The sequence below is a fragment of the Gallus gallus genome, chromosome 1 (genome assembly GCF_016699485.2).
Source record: "Gallus gallus isolate bGalGal1 chromosome 1, bGalGal1.mat.broiler.GRCg7b, whole genome shotgun sequence".
Classification (NCBI taxonomy): Eukaryota; Metazoa; Chordata; class Aves; order Galliformes; family Phasianidae; genus Gallus; species Gallus gallus.
Window position 1 is genome coordinate 17570871 of NC_052532.1, and position 13909 is coordinate 17584779.

The 13909-nt window shown below is 37.5% G+C and overlaps 1 protein-coding gene across 5 annotated transcripts in view; it reads left to right on the top strand.

Moving 5' to 3' along the window:
- FAM19A5 (family with sequence similarity 19 member A5, C-C motif chemokine like) overlaps positions 1-13909 on the top strand; it is a 421841-nt gene that overhangs the window by 299768 nt on the left and 108164 nt on the right. The gene's annotated exons all lie outside the window — the stretch shown is intronic.

Below are 13909 nucleotides of genomic sequence, written 5' to 3' on the forward strand. Positions count from 1 at the left end.
GAAAAAACTTGTTGCTTCCCTGAGATCATGAGCAAAAACTTTACATATCCAAAAAAGACAAGGAAGAACAAATCACCTGATTAGAGTCCACACCAAGTTATCCATATTTTTCCAATTGCATTGGGGTCTGGATCAAATTTCACATGTATTAAGATTCAAAAACTAGGCTAGAAACTATCTCTCCATATTTGCATGTTGGTATGTAGGTATTATGTCTTATTGAACATTTCTCGTACTGTGTGAGTTCTGCCATGTTTCTCAGGGCCACTTATGTATTCATAACCTGTTCAGAAACTAGGTTGTCAATTCATCCAACAGCCGAGTAATTCTAATCACACACTTACAGTGTGTGAAAGCAAAGCACTTTTATTTCTGTGGAGAATTTGGTAGGACTATAGAGAAATCATTAGCATGTAAGCAAATAGTGAAGAAAAAGAACATGTTTAGTAACAAGTAATATGTAAAGAGAATTTAGCAGCCAAACTATTTAAATCAGTAAATGAAAACCATGAGTATTATTATTTTTAAGTTCAAGGCTTGGGTTTTAGTTTTTGTGTGTGCTCTTTTTGTTTGCTTCATTTTCTTTTTAACACCATTGAACATTTTGGTCATAGTCGTAACATCCAAATGAGTTACAAATTGCCTGTTGATGAACACTGAAGTGTTAAAAATTGTCAGTGGAATAAGTGGAGCACATTTTTCTTTCTTAATACAAGTGACTGTTTTTTGTTTTTTTTTTTTTCTTTTCCTAATTTCACTCTTAGATGCATAAGAAACATTTTTTTAAGATATACCAGATCCAATCAATCATGGGCAGTTATGAATTTTGCTTTAGGTGTTATAATAATGTATTTTATTAAAAAAAAAAAAAAGTAGATTATGGAATATTTCTTAAATATATGGATTTTGAATTATCATAATTTGAATTATTTAAATTTGCTTGATGTAAAGAGAATTTTTTCTTTGTTTTGGACCAATTAGAATATCCATTTGCTTACCTCATCACAACCAACAGAATATAAGTAGATTTGTGGCTTTTTGGAAGAGAGAGGAAATTAGTTGCTCAGGCAGAATGATTTTTCATTCTCAGATATTCTCAGGCACTATCTCAGATAGAATTCCACATCAGGGGGAGGAAAGCTTGGGTTAGAGGCTAGCACAGGGTGACGCTTGTTTATTTTTTTAATGTAAAGATATGGAGGTAAATTTAAAATCTAACCCATGTATATATGTCAGTTCAACATTGGGTGGATTTGCCAGTTACTTATAGAGCAATTTTACCTTGCTGTTTGAAGAACTCCTCAGTTTTCTTATCTTTCTGAGTTCTGTAATCAGATAAAGGGCTTAAAATATATTGTGGGCATGGAAAGTCTAGATTACCACTGAAACTAATGCTGCTTTCACTGCAGACACCTGCTGCTGCTAGTTCTTTATTTCCTTGGCTGACTGTTTTTGAACTATTGGTAGCTACTTCAGTATTAGAGGTAGGCATGTTAACATGCCAGAATTATTGAGCTGATTCATCAGATTTTGTGTTGCATTCTAAAATAAAATGTATTGTTTATTTATTTATTTTCATCTGGGAGCATATATTTTTACTTGTAAATACTCATGCCATACTTAACAAGCAGTAGTCCAAGTGTACTTAAAATTTTCAAGCATAACTGAGTTCGCAGGAATCAGATCAATTTCCTATTTTTCAGCTGATACTACTAACAAAGTTGTATGTACGTGTCTGGATTTTACTGATATAATTTATGGCAGCCAGAGGAGCCCTACTAAGCATGGATCTCCAGTTTATGTGCTAGATGGACAAAAGCCTGCTGTAACAGTACTACTGTTAAATGAATTGAATGGTTTAAATATACGATTGTAGATATAAGCAGAAACCTCTCCTGTCTTAGGCATGGTTTAAATCTCTGGTTTGGATGACATTTGTGAACATACTGAAGTTATTGAAACTACCAGTGTATATTAACATAAGTTTTTGTAGGACGGAAGCCCAAGGGGGAAATGGCTGTTACTTGCACGTAAACACAGTTTAAGATCTTCTCCTTGCTGTTGCCTGCCGAATAGTGGAGACATGTATTTTTCAGTTCTTCGCCACTGTTACCAGGTTTCAATAGAGATCATGAAATACAAAGAAATGGGCCCACCTCTCTTCTGTATAAACAACCCTGAAGTACTATTTCCAGGGAATGTGGCCCATTAAGTTTTAACATTATTACAGTGTCTCTGAAGTTCTTTCTGTTAATGCTTGCGGTTTCAGTTGCCTGAGTTGGTTTAGCCTTTATTTTTAAGGATACATTGTCCAAATGTTGTATTGGGCAACAGCTTGGAGTTCATTGTATCCATGGAGTTATTGTATCAATAGCATACTTTCATATCAAAAATTGGGATCAGACAGAAGTTATTCTGATTTAAATGTGAAATATTAAGAGAGTGCTTATTTTTTACTTCCGGGTAAAATTCACTACCCATTTAAGTGAACCAGCCTTTCATCATTGTCTTCAGAATTATTAAGAGAGTCATTACAAATAGACAGGAGAAAAAGAAAAAAAAAAAAAAAAAAAGAGGAATGTAGTTGCTCCTGCTTCAGAAAATATTTTTAAATTCTTGGAAGCAAGAGTTAAAGTGCACTTCTGATGATCCTTAGAGCATTAATAAGAAGGTTGGCATCCCATCGTGATCTTACTATCATTTAATTAGGAATTAGAACTTTTTTTTTTTTTTTTGTCATAAATAACCATCAGAAAAGGTTAAAGGTGATTAGTAAATATCTTTGTAGATTTGTCTATTATTCACCCTAGAATAACTTCCTTTGCAGATAAAAGTATGCCTGGTTTCCACAAAGGAACATAAATTAGCTAGTGACCTTACTGTATACAGAAGCATTATTTAAGCTTTCAAGTTAATTTTCTATCTCTGAAAAAGTGTTGAGGCTCTGTTATCTGTTTACCCTTGATATGATATAATCTTAGTTATTTTTTAAGCTCTTGCAAATAGAATCAAGATGCAAATAAGTGTATTAGAAAATTGAAGAAAAAAAAACTATCATATAAAAAAAAAGTTGTTTGTAAGCAAATTTTATGTATTATAATCAAAGATAATCAAACTTAATCAAAACATAATCAAAGATTAGAAGTTAGTGCAATAGTTAGGATATGCATAGACTTGTTTCCAATAGGAAAGTGTGATCTCTTTCGTAACGGCCTTACTGTTGTGTAAATCTGTGATGAAAATCTCTCACTATTTTAAATGTTTAACATAGGCTTTAAATGCTAACATAGGCGTGAATGAAAATTCTTACGAATATTTTGCATTACAAAAAAAAAAAAAAATCCTGTCATTGTTTCTTTTATTTAAGTGTTAAATGAAAACAGACAAACCAGTAAAAAAAAAAAAAAAAAAAAAAAAAAAAAAAAAAAAGTTGAATGTCTAGGACAAGTTGAATCCTCTATGGAGGATTACTTAAAACTGTTGTAGAACATCAATAAATGTCACTTTTTTGGAACATCCCTATTGATCCTATGTTTTGCTCTTATTATTATCATTTTTAAAAAGAACACTATATGTTGGATTTTTGATGTTCTCTTCTTTTCACCCTAAGTTATTCCTTTCCTTAGAAGGCTTCTAAGACTAATGATCAGTTTTCTGGTTCCATTAAACAGTGTAAGAAATAAGTTATTACTTATTCTAGTGTTACGTAGGATTCTATCACATAATGAATGAAGATTAAAAGAATAGAATCTATTTTAGTTACTGTAAGGAAAGAAAAAAAAAGCTATTCAAATGCTTATAGTCTGGTAAATGACTGCTTTGATTGGAATGATTTGTTTCTTTAGATAGTACAAAATACGATTAATTTATTTCTGGCCATTTTCTAAGACAAATTGATGTCTTAACTACTCAATTGCAGGTAGGAAGAGCTCTCCGTTTCCTCACATAGGTAGTGGTGAAACTGTACCAGCAAATTAAGCGGTATTTTAGTGGACTTTTAGTGAGAGAAGATATGGGTGCAAGTAATGAGCCAACAGAAGAAAGGGCATAAATCATGTCTGGTGATTTAGAGCTATTAACATTCTCTGGATATACAGTAAGAACCAATTCTTCCTCAACCTGTTTTTTCCAGGAATCTTTCCCCAGTAAAAAGAAGGTGAACATTGTGGAGCAGGGTTTCTGTATCCTGTATCTTCAAAATGCGCATAGATCTAAAACATGATTGTCATACAAATGAAAGCTAAATTTGGATCATTATAAAACAGAGGAAACTCTCAAGAAGGACTAGGTAAAAATTGAATTTGTAAGATATTAAAGTCAACTCTTACAAAGACGGTGATTTTTCTGTCTTATTTTTACTGAACCCCTCCCTAGGACCTTTGATTTTTGCCAAAGGAAGAAAGTTAAATGAACAGCACCAGATAATTATTTCTGGTATACAGCATATTATGTTTGAATTACTAACCATCAGAGGTGAAAAGTGAGGTACCTAAATGAATCTTCTTTGGTTAGTTTTTGTAAAATAAACACTGTGTGTCCTCAGAGGCCACCAGAGATACAGACTTTGAAGATTTTCAGGAAGAGATCCTGTCTATATATGTTAGACAGCGTACAGAAGGAGGAGCCAGTTCTAGAAATGTCATTTCTACTGCAGTCTATATATTACAGTCTATACACTGAATAAAGGCCCTAAATACTAGAGTGAGTTATTTTACACAGTAAGGCAGCAGCAGCACTTTTACTTATTAAGTAATTGGAGTTTTAATCTAAGAAGTGGGACAGAGCTGAAGTCTGCTTCAGCTTGGTAAGTTTTTAATTGACATGAGAAGAGGAGGTACTATTCACTACTTTCTAGGTCAGTGTGGTATATGGTAAAAACATGCACTATTTGTACCCTATGAAGCTCAGACACTGTGCAGTCATAAATGCAAGAAGGGGTGTAGACGGAAAATGAGGTTCATAAATCTTATCCATTGGAATAGGAAGGCATTTTTAAGACCTTCAGTGGGTCTAGAAAGGTACAAACTGCTCTGGGAACAAAGAGCAGAACCTTTGGATCATTCTTCCTATCATTTAATACAAGCAAGGATTATAGGATCCAGATATGTTCAGTTATTTGCATCCAGGAAAGGCATAACATGATGCAGAGTGGACTAAAGCATTTTCAGAGCAAATCCCCCAGTCATCATGCTTCAGTTTACACTGCAGAACAGTCTTGGAGCTCACAAGCTAAATACTTTTTGGATTAAATTCAACTGGAAGATGTGTTCCATGATTGCATCTAATATAGTCCAGTTGTAAGTGGGGTGTTCAGCGTGTTAAACCAAGATAGATGTAGTTGGTAGTGAAACCATAAAATGCATATTTGGTTTACGTGGATTCTCAGCAGCTGTCTCACACTGCAACCTGGATCCACTTTAGTCTAGCTGAATTTTTTTTTTTTAATTTTTTTATTTTTTATTTTGATAGTTAGAGCCTCTAGGATCTGCCAAGGATCATAGCCCTAGATGTATAGGATTGTGTCTCACCACTCTATGGGGAGATTCAACTTTTAATTTTGGTGAGGTTCCCCTAGGTAAAAAATCTTTTTTGCCACACAACAAAACATCAGAAATTTTTAACAGTCAGAAATTGTTTTCTAACAAATATGTTTCCTCTTCATTTCAAAATATTTTATGTCACAGCCACAAATCTGAAAATGGTAAAATTTCTTTTGCCACTTTTGTGAACACTGTTATTCTATATATTACTATTGCGTAAGTTGAGAATGCTGTTAAGAGTGCTCAAATTAAAAAGTATAAAAGCTCTTACGGACATTGCTATTGGAATTTCACTGGTGACAGTTTTTAATGTAGAGAAACCTTATCTGAGATTTACTAAGAGCCATTAAATGATAAAAGAAATAAAATTCTAACTTCAACTGTATTATGATAGTTTTGCCAAGTCAAGAAAGCAATGTCATCAGTGCACTGATAAAATTATAAACGTGTATTGAGGCCTGCCTTTCATTTGTGAGAATAAAAAGCTTTTCCAAGGATCCAAATCAAAACACTTGCAATCTTTTTAGAATATTAATTTAAAAGATTAAAGTCTAGCTTTGATGTGTCATACCATATTGATGGATTACAGGGGATAAAAATGCCAGTAAAATGACATCTAAGATGCAGGTTTGAAGCGCTGTGCTTTCGTAAGGTGCTTGTAAGCCAAGGTTATTTCCCCTTTATTCCTTATGTTTTCATTAGAATTGACGGCTACCAGATGAAATCTATGGCCTGACCCATGTTACATCCACTCCTCACAGGAAGAAAGCTCTATCATTGCTGATCAATGTGTGTGTTGCATTTTATTATGCAGCACTTTTGTACCTCTATGGAATATATTTAATCAAAAGCCTTAGAGGCTTTATGCCAAATTATTTTATAAAAACTATAAAAGCAGGTAAATGGAAAAAAACATCTGCTTCAGAAGGCCTTGGAACTCACTATACTTTGCTTCTTTGCTTATGAGCTCTTGATTTCACGGGTAGTCTTTATTTGAAATTGATCCTTGCAACAGTGGAAAAAAAACAACTCCTGATTTTTATTCTCACTGCAGCTCTTTGGCAGCTGCCTCAGCATGAAGCTAGTACACAACTAAAAGAACTGTATTTCAAGGCCACTACTTTTTAGCAGATTGATATAGCAATGCTCCGGTGTAAATGCAAGATGAATTGAAAATACTATTTTTTTGTGGCCCCATACAGTCTCCAGAAAGACATTTTCAGTCTGCTAACTCATCTAGTAAAGCTAGATCAGTAGGGTTAATAGAGCATGTTCCTTCTCACTAAAAAGCTTGCTTTGCTGAAGTATTGTGTGGCATTTCAGGCAGCATACTTTGTCCTTAAGCTGTGGTTTGTGAATGGTAAACCATAGTTTAGTGAAACTGAAGAGCTCAGCAATGTACAGAGAAAGTCAGAAGGAAAAAAAAATCAAAAAAGCGTATTTCATTAGAATGGAGTGAATAGTTAAGCAGAAATGTTTCATAGAAATGATCCAATTTGGCCAAAATATCAAGAAAAATTATACTGGCAAATTGCCAACACAGCTTCTTAGCTGCAGGAAATCTGAGCTTTCTAAGTATGCAGCCTTCCAGGAGCTGACCTTGTAACCAGGATCTTTTATGCAAATTGCTCCAGGGCTTTAAAGACCAATAAATGTGTCCCTTTTAATGGAGCATTTCAGTGTTTGAATTTGGTTGGTTTTTGTAATCAGATTGAAATTAGATTTTGGAATATCCAATTCCCTGGTGAAGTGGAGTGTCCTTCTTCTGTGTAGATAAAATGGAGAATAATCTTGTGATACAAGGGAAACACTGTCATTTGCAGCAGCTGTTAGATTTTTCAGAGGTGTCTTCTTTTATTATCAGCTTATTTGTGCAAGTGCTGATGGGTTTCCCCATAAGACATGCACAGTTCAGTTGTTAGGGTGCTGACAGTCAAGTCCCTATTTCACAAAATATTATGCTGGTGAAGTGTAAGCAGCCAAATTAGGACTTTCTGGTGCTTTTACCCCTCTCCTCTGAGGTGACTGTATTGTCCACAATATTTACAGTATCTGCAAGCAAACATGATAAAATTCAAGTCAGGTTTTACTCTTCTGCAGCTCAGTCAACTTAGCAATAGCAGCAGAGGCACTAAAGCTGGCTTTCGTAAGGCTTTCAGAGTCCCAGATATATCCATTTGTACTCAGTACACGTTTGAGTGGCTGATGCTACAAAAAAGACCTTGGATATTTGTTTCTTGTTTTATTTTTTCAAATGAAAAGGAGATCCTGCAGTACTGGTAGTTGACAGAGGAAGAGCTAGCATAAAAGGCACATGCAGGTGAGCAGGTATTTCATGCCAAAATCTGATGCCATTTTGTGGCATCATTTTGTTTACATGCTCAGATACAGGATTGTGGCACAAAGACTATGAATTATAACAGCATTTCCCTAGACTTGGAGCTCTGTTTGAGTATCAGCAAGTATATGTAACACATCTGCTAATGAACCAAAGAGAAGAAGATGCAGGACAGACTGAAGGTCAGGTCACCTGTAATTACCACTGATTATGACTGTAAATAGATTGTGTAACAAAGGAAATGAGAAAGCGTGGCAAACATCTTTTATACCCAAACCCTGAAACTGTTATCTTGTTTATGTTGTCTCAATTTTATCTTCTCTTTGTCAAAGAGAAATCAGGGGTGATAGTACACATTTATACACTACCCATGTCTTGAAAAACAGAAACTGATCTTTCTGTATTAGCTTCCTAGCCTATTCTGAGGAAAATTAGGGAGGGGAAAAAAAAAAAAAAAAAAAAAAAAAAAAAAAAAAAAAAAGTTTAGGAAGTCTCTACTGTTTGGCAAAGGAAGAGAGAATATGTGTACTTACATATGTTTTAACAATGCATACAAATTTGCTGTGATTTTCAGGGTAAAAGGACTGACAGTTTTATCATTTGTGACATCTATGAATTTAAGACTACAGTGGCATGTTCAGAACTGCAGTGCAGTCTCACAGGTTCCAGATGATCCATTTTTTCCAGCTGTTGGTTAAAGTAAGCAGATTCATGTGCTAACAGAAACCAAAGAACAGTGAACTCCAGGGGACAGGTTTAAGACGAGTGGCATGATGAAATACACTGCTGCTTTGAAAAGCATAGGTTTTCCAATTCAGGAATATTTATGTCTATAAAGTATTTTCACCATGTTTATTTAATGCACCTGTTTCTTGCTACATTGCATTCTGGTAATTTTAAGGAGAAGAGAATAGTATGGCTCTAACGTAAATAAAGAACTGAACAGAAAGATGGTTGCAGCCTTGCCTTGTGATTCAGGACTGTGTACTACTATCAGGTACAGCAGTAGTAGTGAGGAGGGGAAATACAAACCCTTGCTGAACTCATTCTGTCCCTGGCATAACCGTTCCTAAGGAATATATCTGTGAGAAGCATATTTTATCCTGTGTTTAATGATGTATAGAGAATTTTATGGACATGTATATTTCTATCAATGTAAAATTCTTACTTCATATTGTCAGTAACCAAATGAGCGGCACCAGAAAGTGTAGTATTGATACAGTATAACATAGTATTATATGGGAACTGTAGTGGGAAGGAACAGTACTTAGGACAAAAAAATGAGCTTGGAAAGGAAAGGAAATCACATGCCAGAAGGCTGTGGATAAGCTAATAATCTGAGGGAGAGGTGTAGGTCAGAAGTGGTGTGATTACAAGTTATTACATCAGCCTGAAATTTTCATGCTGTGGTTTTTGTTATCAGAAATTATCTAAAATTTAATTCTTACCCATGCTCACACAATTGCATATTGTTCCTGAATGTGATGGAAACTTTCATGTCTGGATAGATGGGATAAAGAAGATCCCACTTTCTTGATGATGGAGAGAATTCTTGATGGAGATATGGGATCAAGTTTCTTATGACTCTACGAGTCATAAGAAACTCATGGCATGAGATAGATTCGAGACTGCATTATGTCTGCTCAGTCTACTTTTACCAAAGGTAAACTGTCTTCCATTTGTCATGGGGAAACAAGGATTTGCATTGCGTTAGGCTACTCCATAACAGTGGCACATGCAGTTTAAAATGGTGGAGGTCTTCATATGTGTTTCCTGTAATAACTTGTTCAGGAAATGGTATCCAAAGAAGATAGTGATGGTTCCTTTATTCATTTATTTATTTTGTGGTGGGTTGTTTTTGTTTTTGTTTTTGTTTTTTTTCAGAGGAGATATAATCTTTAAAAACAGTGTGAAAGACGTTATACTTCAATTACTTACAATGCATCCCTCCAAACTATGCTAATTTCTAGTAGGTTCATGTATACATTTAGGACTTCTTCCCTTGAAAAATGAAAACCCTAAAAAAGATTATATCATTTTCTTGTTATTACCAATCAGACTGTTAGCTTTCTGAAAATATACTAAAGCAATAGGACAACCCAGAGAGTAAGGAGCCATTCCCATAAAAAGGGAAAAGCCGTAAATCTAAGCATAGATACAGAAGAGTCTAAATTTGGGACATCTAGACTTTCAGTATTCTAGGTTTAATTAACATTTCTGCCTCAATTTCCCCATTAAAAAATGAGAAGCAATAAAATGCTTACCTTCATAGTCACAGGAAAGCTCTGCTGGTAATTAGATCCTGTCAGACAGAATTGCTGTAAATTACAGTAATTACTGTTCATTAATTAATTCTGTCAGTTTTATGTTTTATTGTAATGCACTGTCATAGTACTATAGTGTTTAAATTGGATGCATTTAAAATGAACATTCACATTAAAAAGGAGTGAAAGAGAACCTTTTATTGAAATTAAAAAAAGTTCCAAAGAAATATTTTATTATGATCTAATTTTGGCTAGGGGATGCTGAAGCTGAAATGTACTACATACTGGTAATTGCATGTATTATTATAGTTAAAAATGATAGAAAAAATATGCATGAGACATTCAGTATTTCAATTGAACTGCTTATTTTAGTGCAGAATTGAGTATTTAATTGTAGCATTCTCTGTTGAACCAGGTGTATTTCCAGGAGATATTTCATGCCAAAGAGAATTAAGGCAGGAAAGTTGACATTTCCCTTGGGAGCAGAAGACTAAATACTAAATATGTGTATCCCACTGCAGGAAGTATAGCTTCCATTGGCTCATACAACAGTGAAATCCTGTACATGTTTGTTTATTGTACTAGTAGTAGTTTATTTTAAACTGTTGCTATGTAGTGATGATAATTAAGCTATTTCTATGCAATAACAATTTCAGAGAAATTGTCTTCTGATTTTGTCAGTGTTACTGATGTGCAAACATAGAGAGAAAAGGACCTGCTGCTTCCAGTCTTTGGTTAAAGCATGGTTGGCAGAATGTATGTGTTTCAAACCTGTTAGGTGGAAAAGGACTGCTTAAGTGAAAATGGAATAAAGTAAATTAACAGGATAGTAGACATGTACTTTGCATAAAGAACAACAAATGTGGCAAGTTCTACAGTAGGGGAAAAAAAAAGAAAGGAAAAGAAAGGAAAAGAAAGGAAAAGAAAGGCAAGGCAAGGAGGCGAAGGGGGAGGGGAGGGGAGGGGAGGGGAGGGGAGGGGAGGGAAGGGAAGGGAAGGGAAGGGAAGGGAAGGGAAGGGAAGGGAAGGGAAGGGAAGGGAAGGGAAGGGAAGGGAAGGGAAGGGAAGGGAAGGGAAGGGAAGGGAAGGGAAGGGAAGGGAAGGGAAGGGAAGGGAAGGGAAGGGAAGGGAAGGGAAGGGAAGGGAAGGGAAGGGAAGGGAAGGGAAGGGAAGGGAAGGGAAGGGAAGGGAAGGGAAGGGAAGGGAAGGGAAGGGAAGGGAAGGGAAGGGAAGGGAAGGGAAGGGAAGGGAAGGGAAGGGAAGGGAAGGAGAAGGAAAGTAAATTGTGATTACCTTACAAAAACACAGCCTCTGCCTGCCTAGGAGTTCTGTGACCCACTAAGTGAGGAGGAACCACATGACACCAATCAGTGCCTTGAACATCTCCAGGGACAGGGCACCCACAACCTCTCTGTGCAGCCTTTTCCAGCACCTTACCACTCTCGCAGTAAAGAACTTCCCCCTGAGATCCAACCTAAATCTACCCTCCTTCAACTTAAAACCATTTCCCTTTGTCCTGCTGTTATCTACGCTTTCAAAGAGTTGACTCCCCTCCTGTTTATAGGCTCCCTTTAGGTACCGAAAGGCTGCAATTAGGTTACCCCACAGCTTTTTTTTCCTCCAGGCTCCCTCAGCCTGTCTTCATAGGGAAGGTGCTCCAGTCTTCTGATAATCTTTGTGGCCCTCCTCTGGACCCTCTCCAACAGCTCTCTGTCTTTCTTGTATTGGGGGATCCAGACCTGGACACAGTACTCCAGATGGGGCCTCACAAGGGCAAAGTAGAGAGAGACAATCACCTCTCTGTCTGTGCTAGCCACCCCTTTTCTAATGGAGCCCAGGATACCATTTGCTTTCTGAGCTGCAAGAGCACACTGTTGGCTCATGTTAAGCTTTTCATCCATCAGGACACCCAGGTCCTTCTCTGCAGGGCTACTCTCAAAGACTGCTCCATTCCAGTCTGTATATATACCTGGGATTCCTCCGGCCTAAGTGCAAAACCTTGCACTTCGCTGTGTTGAACCTCATTAGATTCACCCAGGGCCACCTCGAGTCTCTTGAGGTCCCTCTGAATGGCATCCCTTCCTTCCACATAGATAACAGGTTGGCTATGTCCCTTTAACTCTCACACTTAAGATATTTATAAACATTACTATGATCACCTCTCAGCCTTCTTTTCTCGAGGCTGAACAGACCCAGGTCACCCATCCTTTTCTCATAGGGAGATGCTTCAGGCCCTTTATCGTCTTTGTGGCCTTCTGCTGGCTCTTTCCAGGAGACCCCTGTATTTTTTATTCCAGGGAGCCCAGAACTGGATACAGTACTCCAGGTGAGGCCTGACCAGGGCAGAGTTGAAGGGGAGGATCACCTCCCTTGACCTGCTGGCCACGCTCTTTTTAATGCACCCCAGGATCCCGTTGGCCTTCTTGGCTACCAGGGCACATTGCTGGCTCATGGCCAACCCATTGTCCATCAGGACACCCAGATTCTTCTCCACAGAGCTTCTCTCCAGCAGGTCATGCCCCAACCTGTACTGATACTCGTGGTTCTTCCTTCCCAGGTGCAAGACTCTATACGTACTTCTGTCAAACCTCATCTGGTTTATTGCTGCTCATCTCTCCAGTCTATCCAGGTCTTGCTGAACGGCAGCACAGCCTTCTGATGTGTCATCCACTTCTCCCAGCTTTGTATCATTGGCATACTTGCTGAGGGTGGACACTATCCCCTCACCAATGAAGAATGTTGAAAAAGACTAGACACAGCACTGACCCCTGGGGAGCACCACTAGATACAGGCCTCCAACCACACTTTGTACTGCCGATCACTACCCACTGAGCTCAACCAGTTAGCCATTTCTTAACCTACCTCTGAATAATATAACTATTTATTGTTTAGCTTACAGAATATGCTCACATACATCATATATTTTGTCTAAAAATGTAGTGCTGGCTAGAAGAGAGCTTGCTCATCTCTTCCTTGTTTTGGGGCATTATGTAGATTTTGTGGAAACTTCAGAATTATGGAATCACAGAATGACAGAGATTGGAAAGAACCAGTGGAAGTCAAATGATCTATTTGCCATCTCAAGCATACTTACCCAGAACTGCTTCCCAAGGCCTTGTCCAGACAGTTTTTGAAACTCTCAAGGCGATATGAGCAACATATGCCAGTGCTCAGTCACCTGCACAGTAAAGAAGATGCCATCTAAACACCTCCTGTATTCCAATTTCTGCCCTTTGCCTTGTGTCCTGTCCTTGAGCACCACTGCCTGACTCCATCTTCTTTGCACCCTCCCTTCAGGTACTTATAGACATTGGTACGATTGCCCTGAGCCTCCTTTTTTCCAGGCCCAGCTCTCTCAGCATCTTCCCTCAGAAGTCCTCCAGTCCCTTCATCATTTTTGTAACCCTTTATCGAACTCTTGCCAGTATGTCCACGTATCTCCTGCAGTGGGGCAGGGGGTGGTGCAGAATTGGACACAGCACACTAAATGTGGCTTCGCTCAATGTGAAGCAGAGAGAAAGAATCTCTTCCTGCAGCCTCCTGGGAACGCTCCTTCTACTGCAGCCCAGGATACCACTGGCCCTCTTTGTCTCAAGGACACATTACTGGCTCATGTTCAAATTGATATCTGCTGTGACCCTCAGGTCCTTTACTACTAAGCTGTTTTTCAGCTGACTGTCCCCAGCATATATGGACACATGGAGTTGTTCCTCCTCATGTGCAGGATTTTGCATTTCACTTTTTGTTCTTTATGTACTATACTTCTC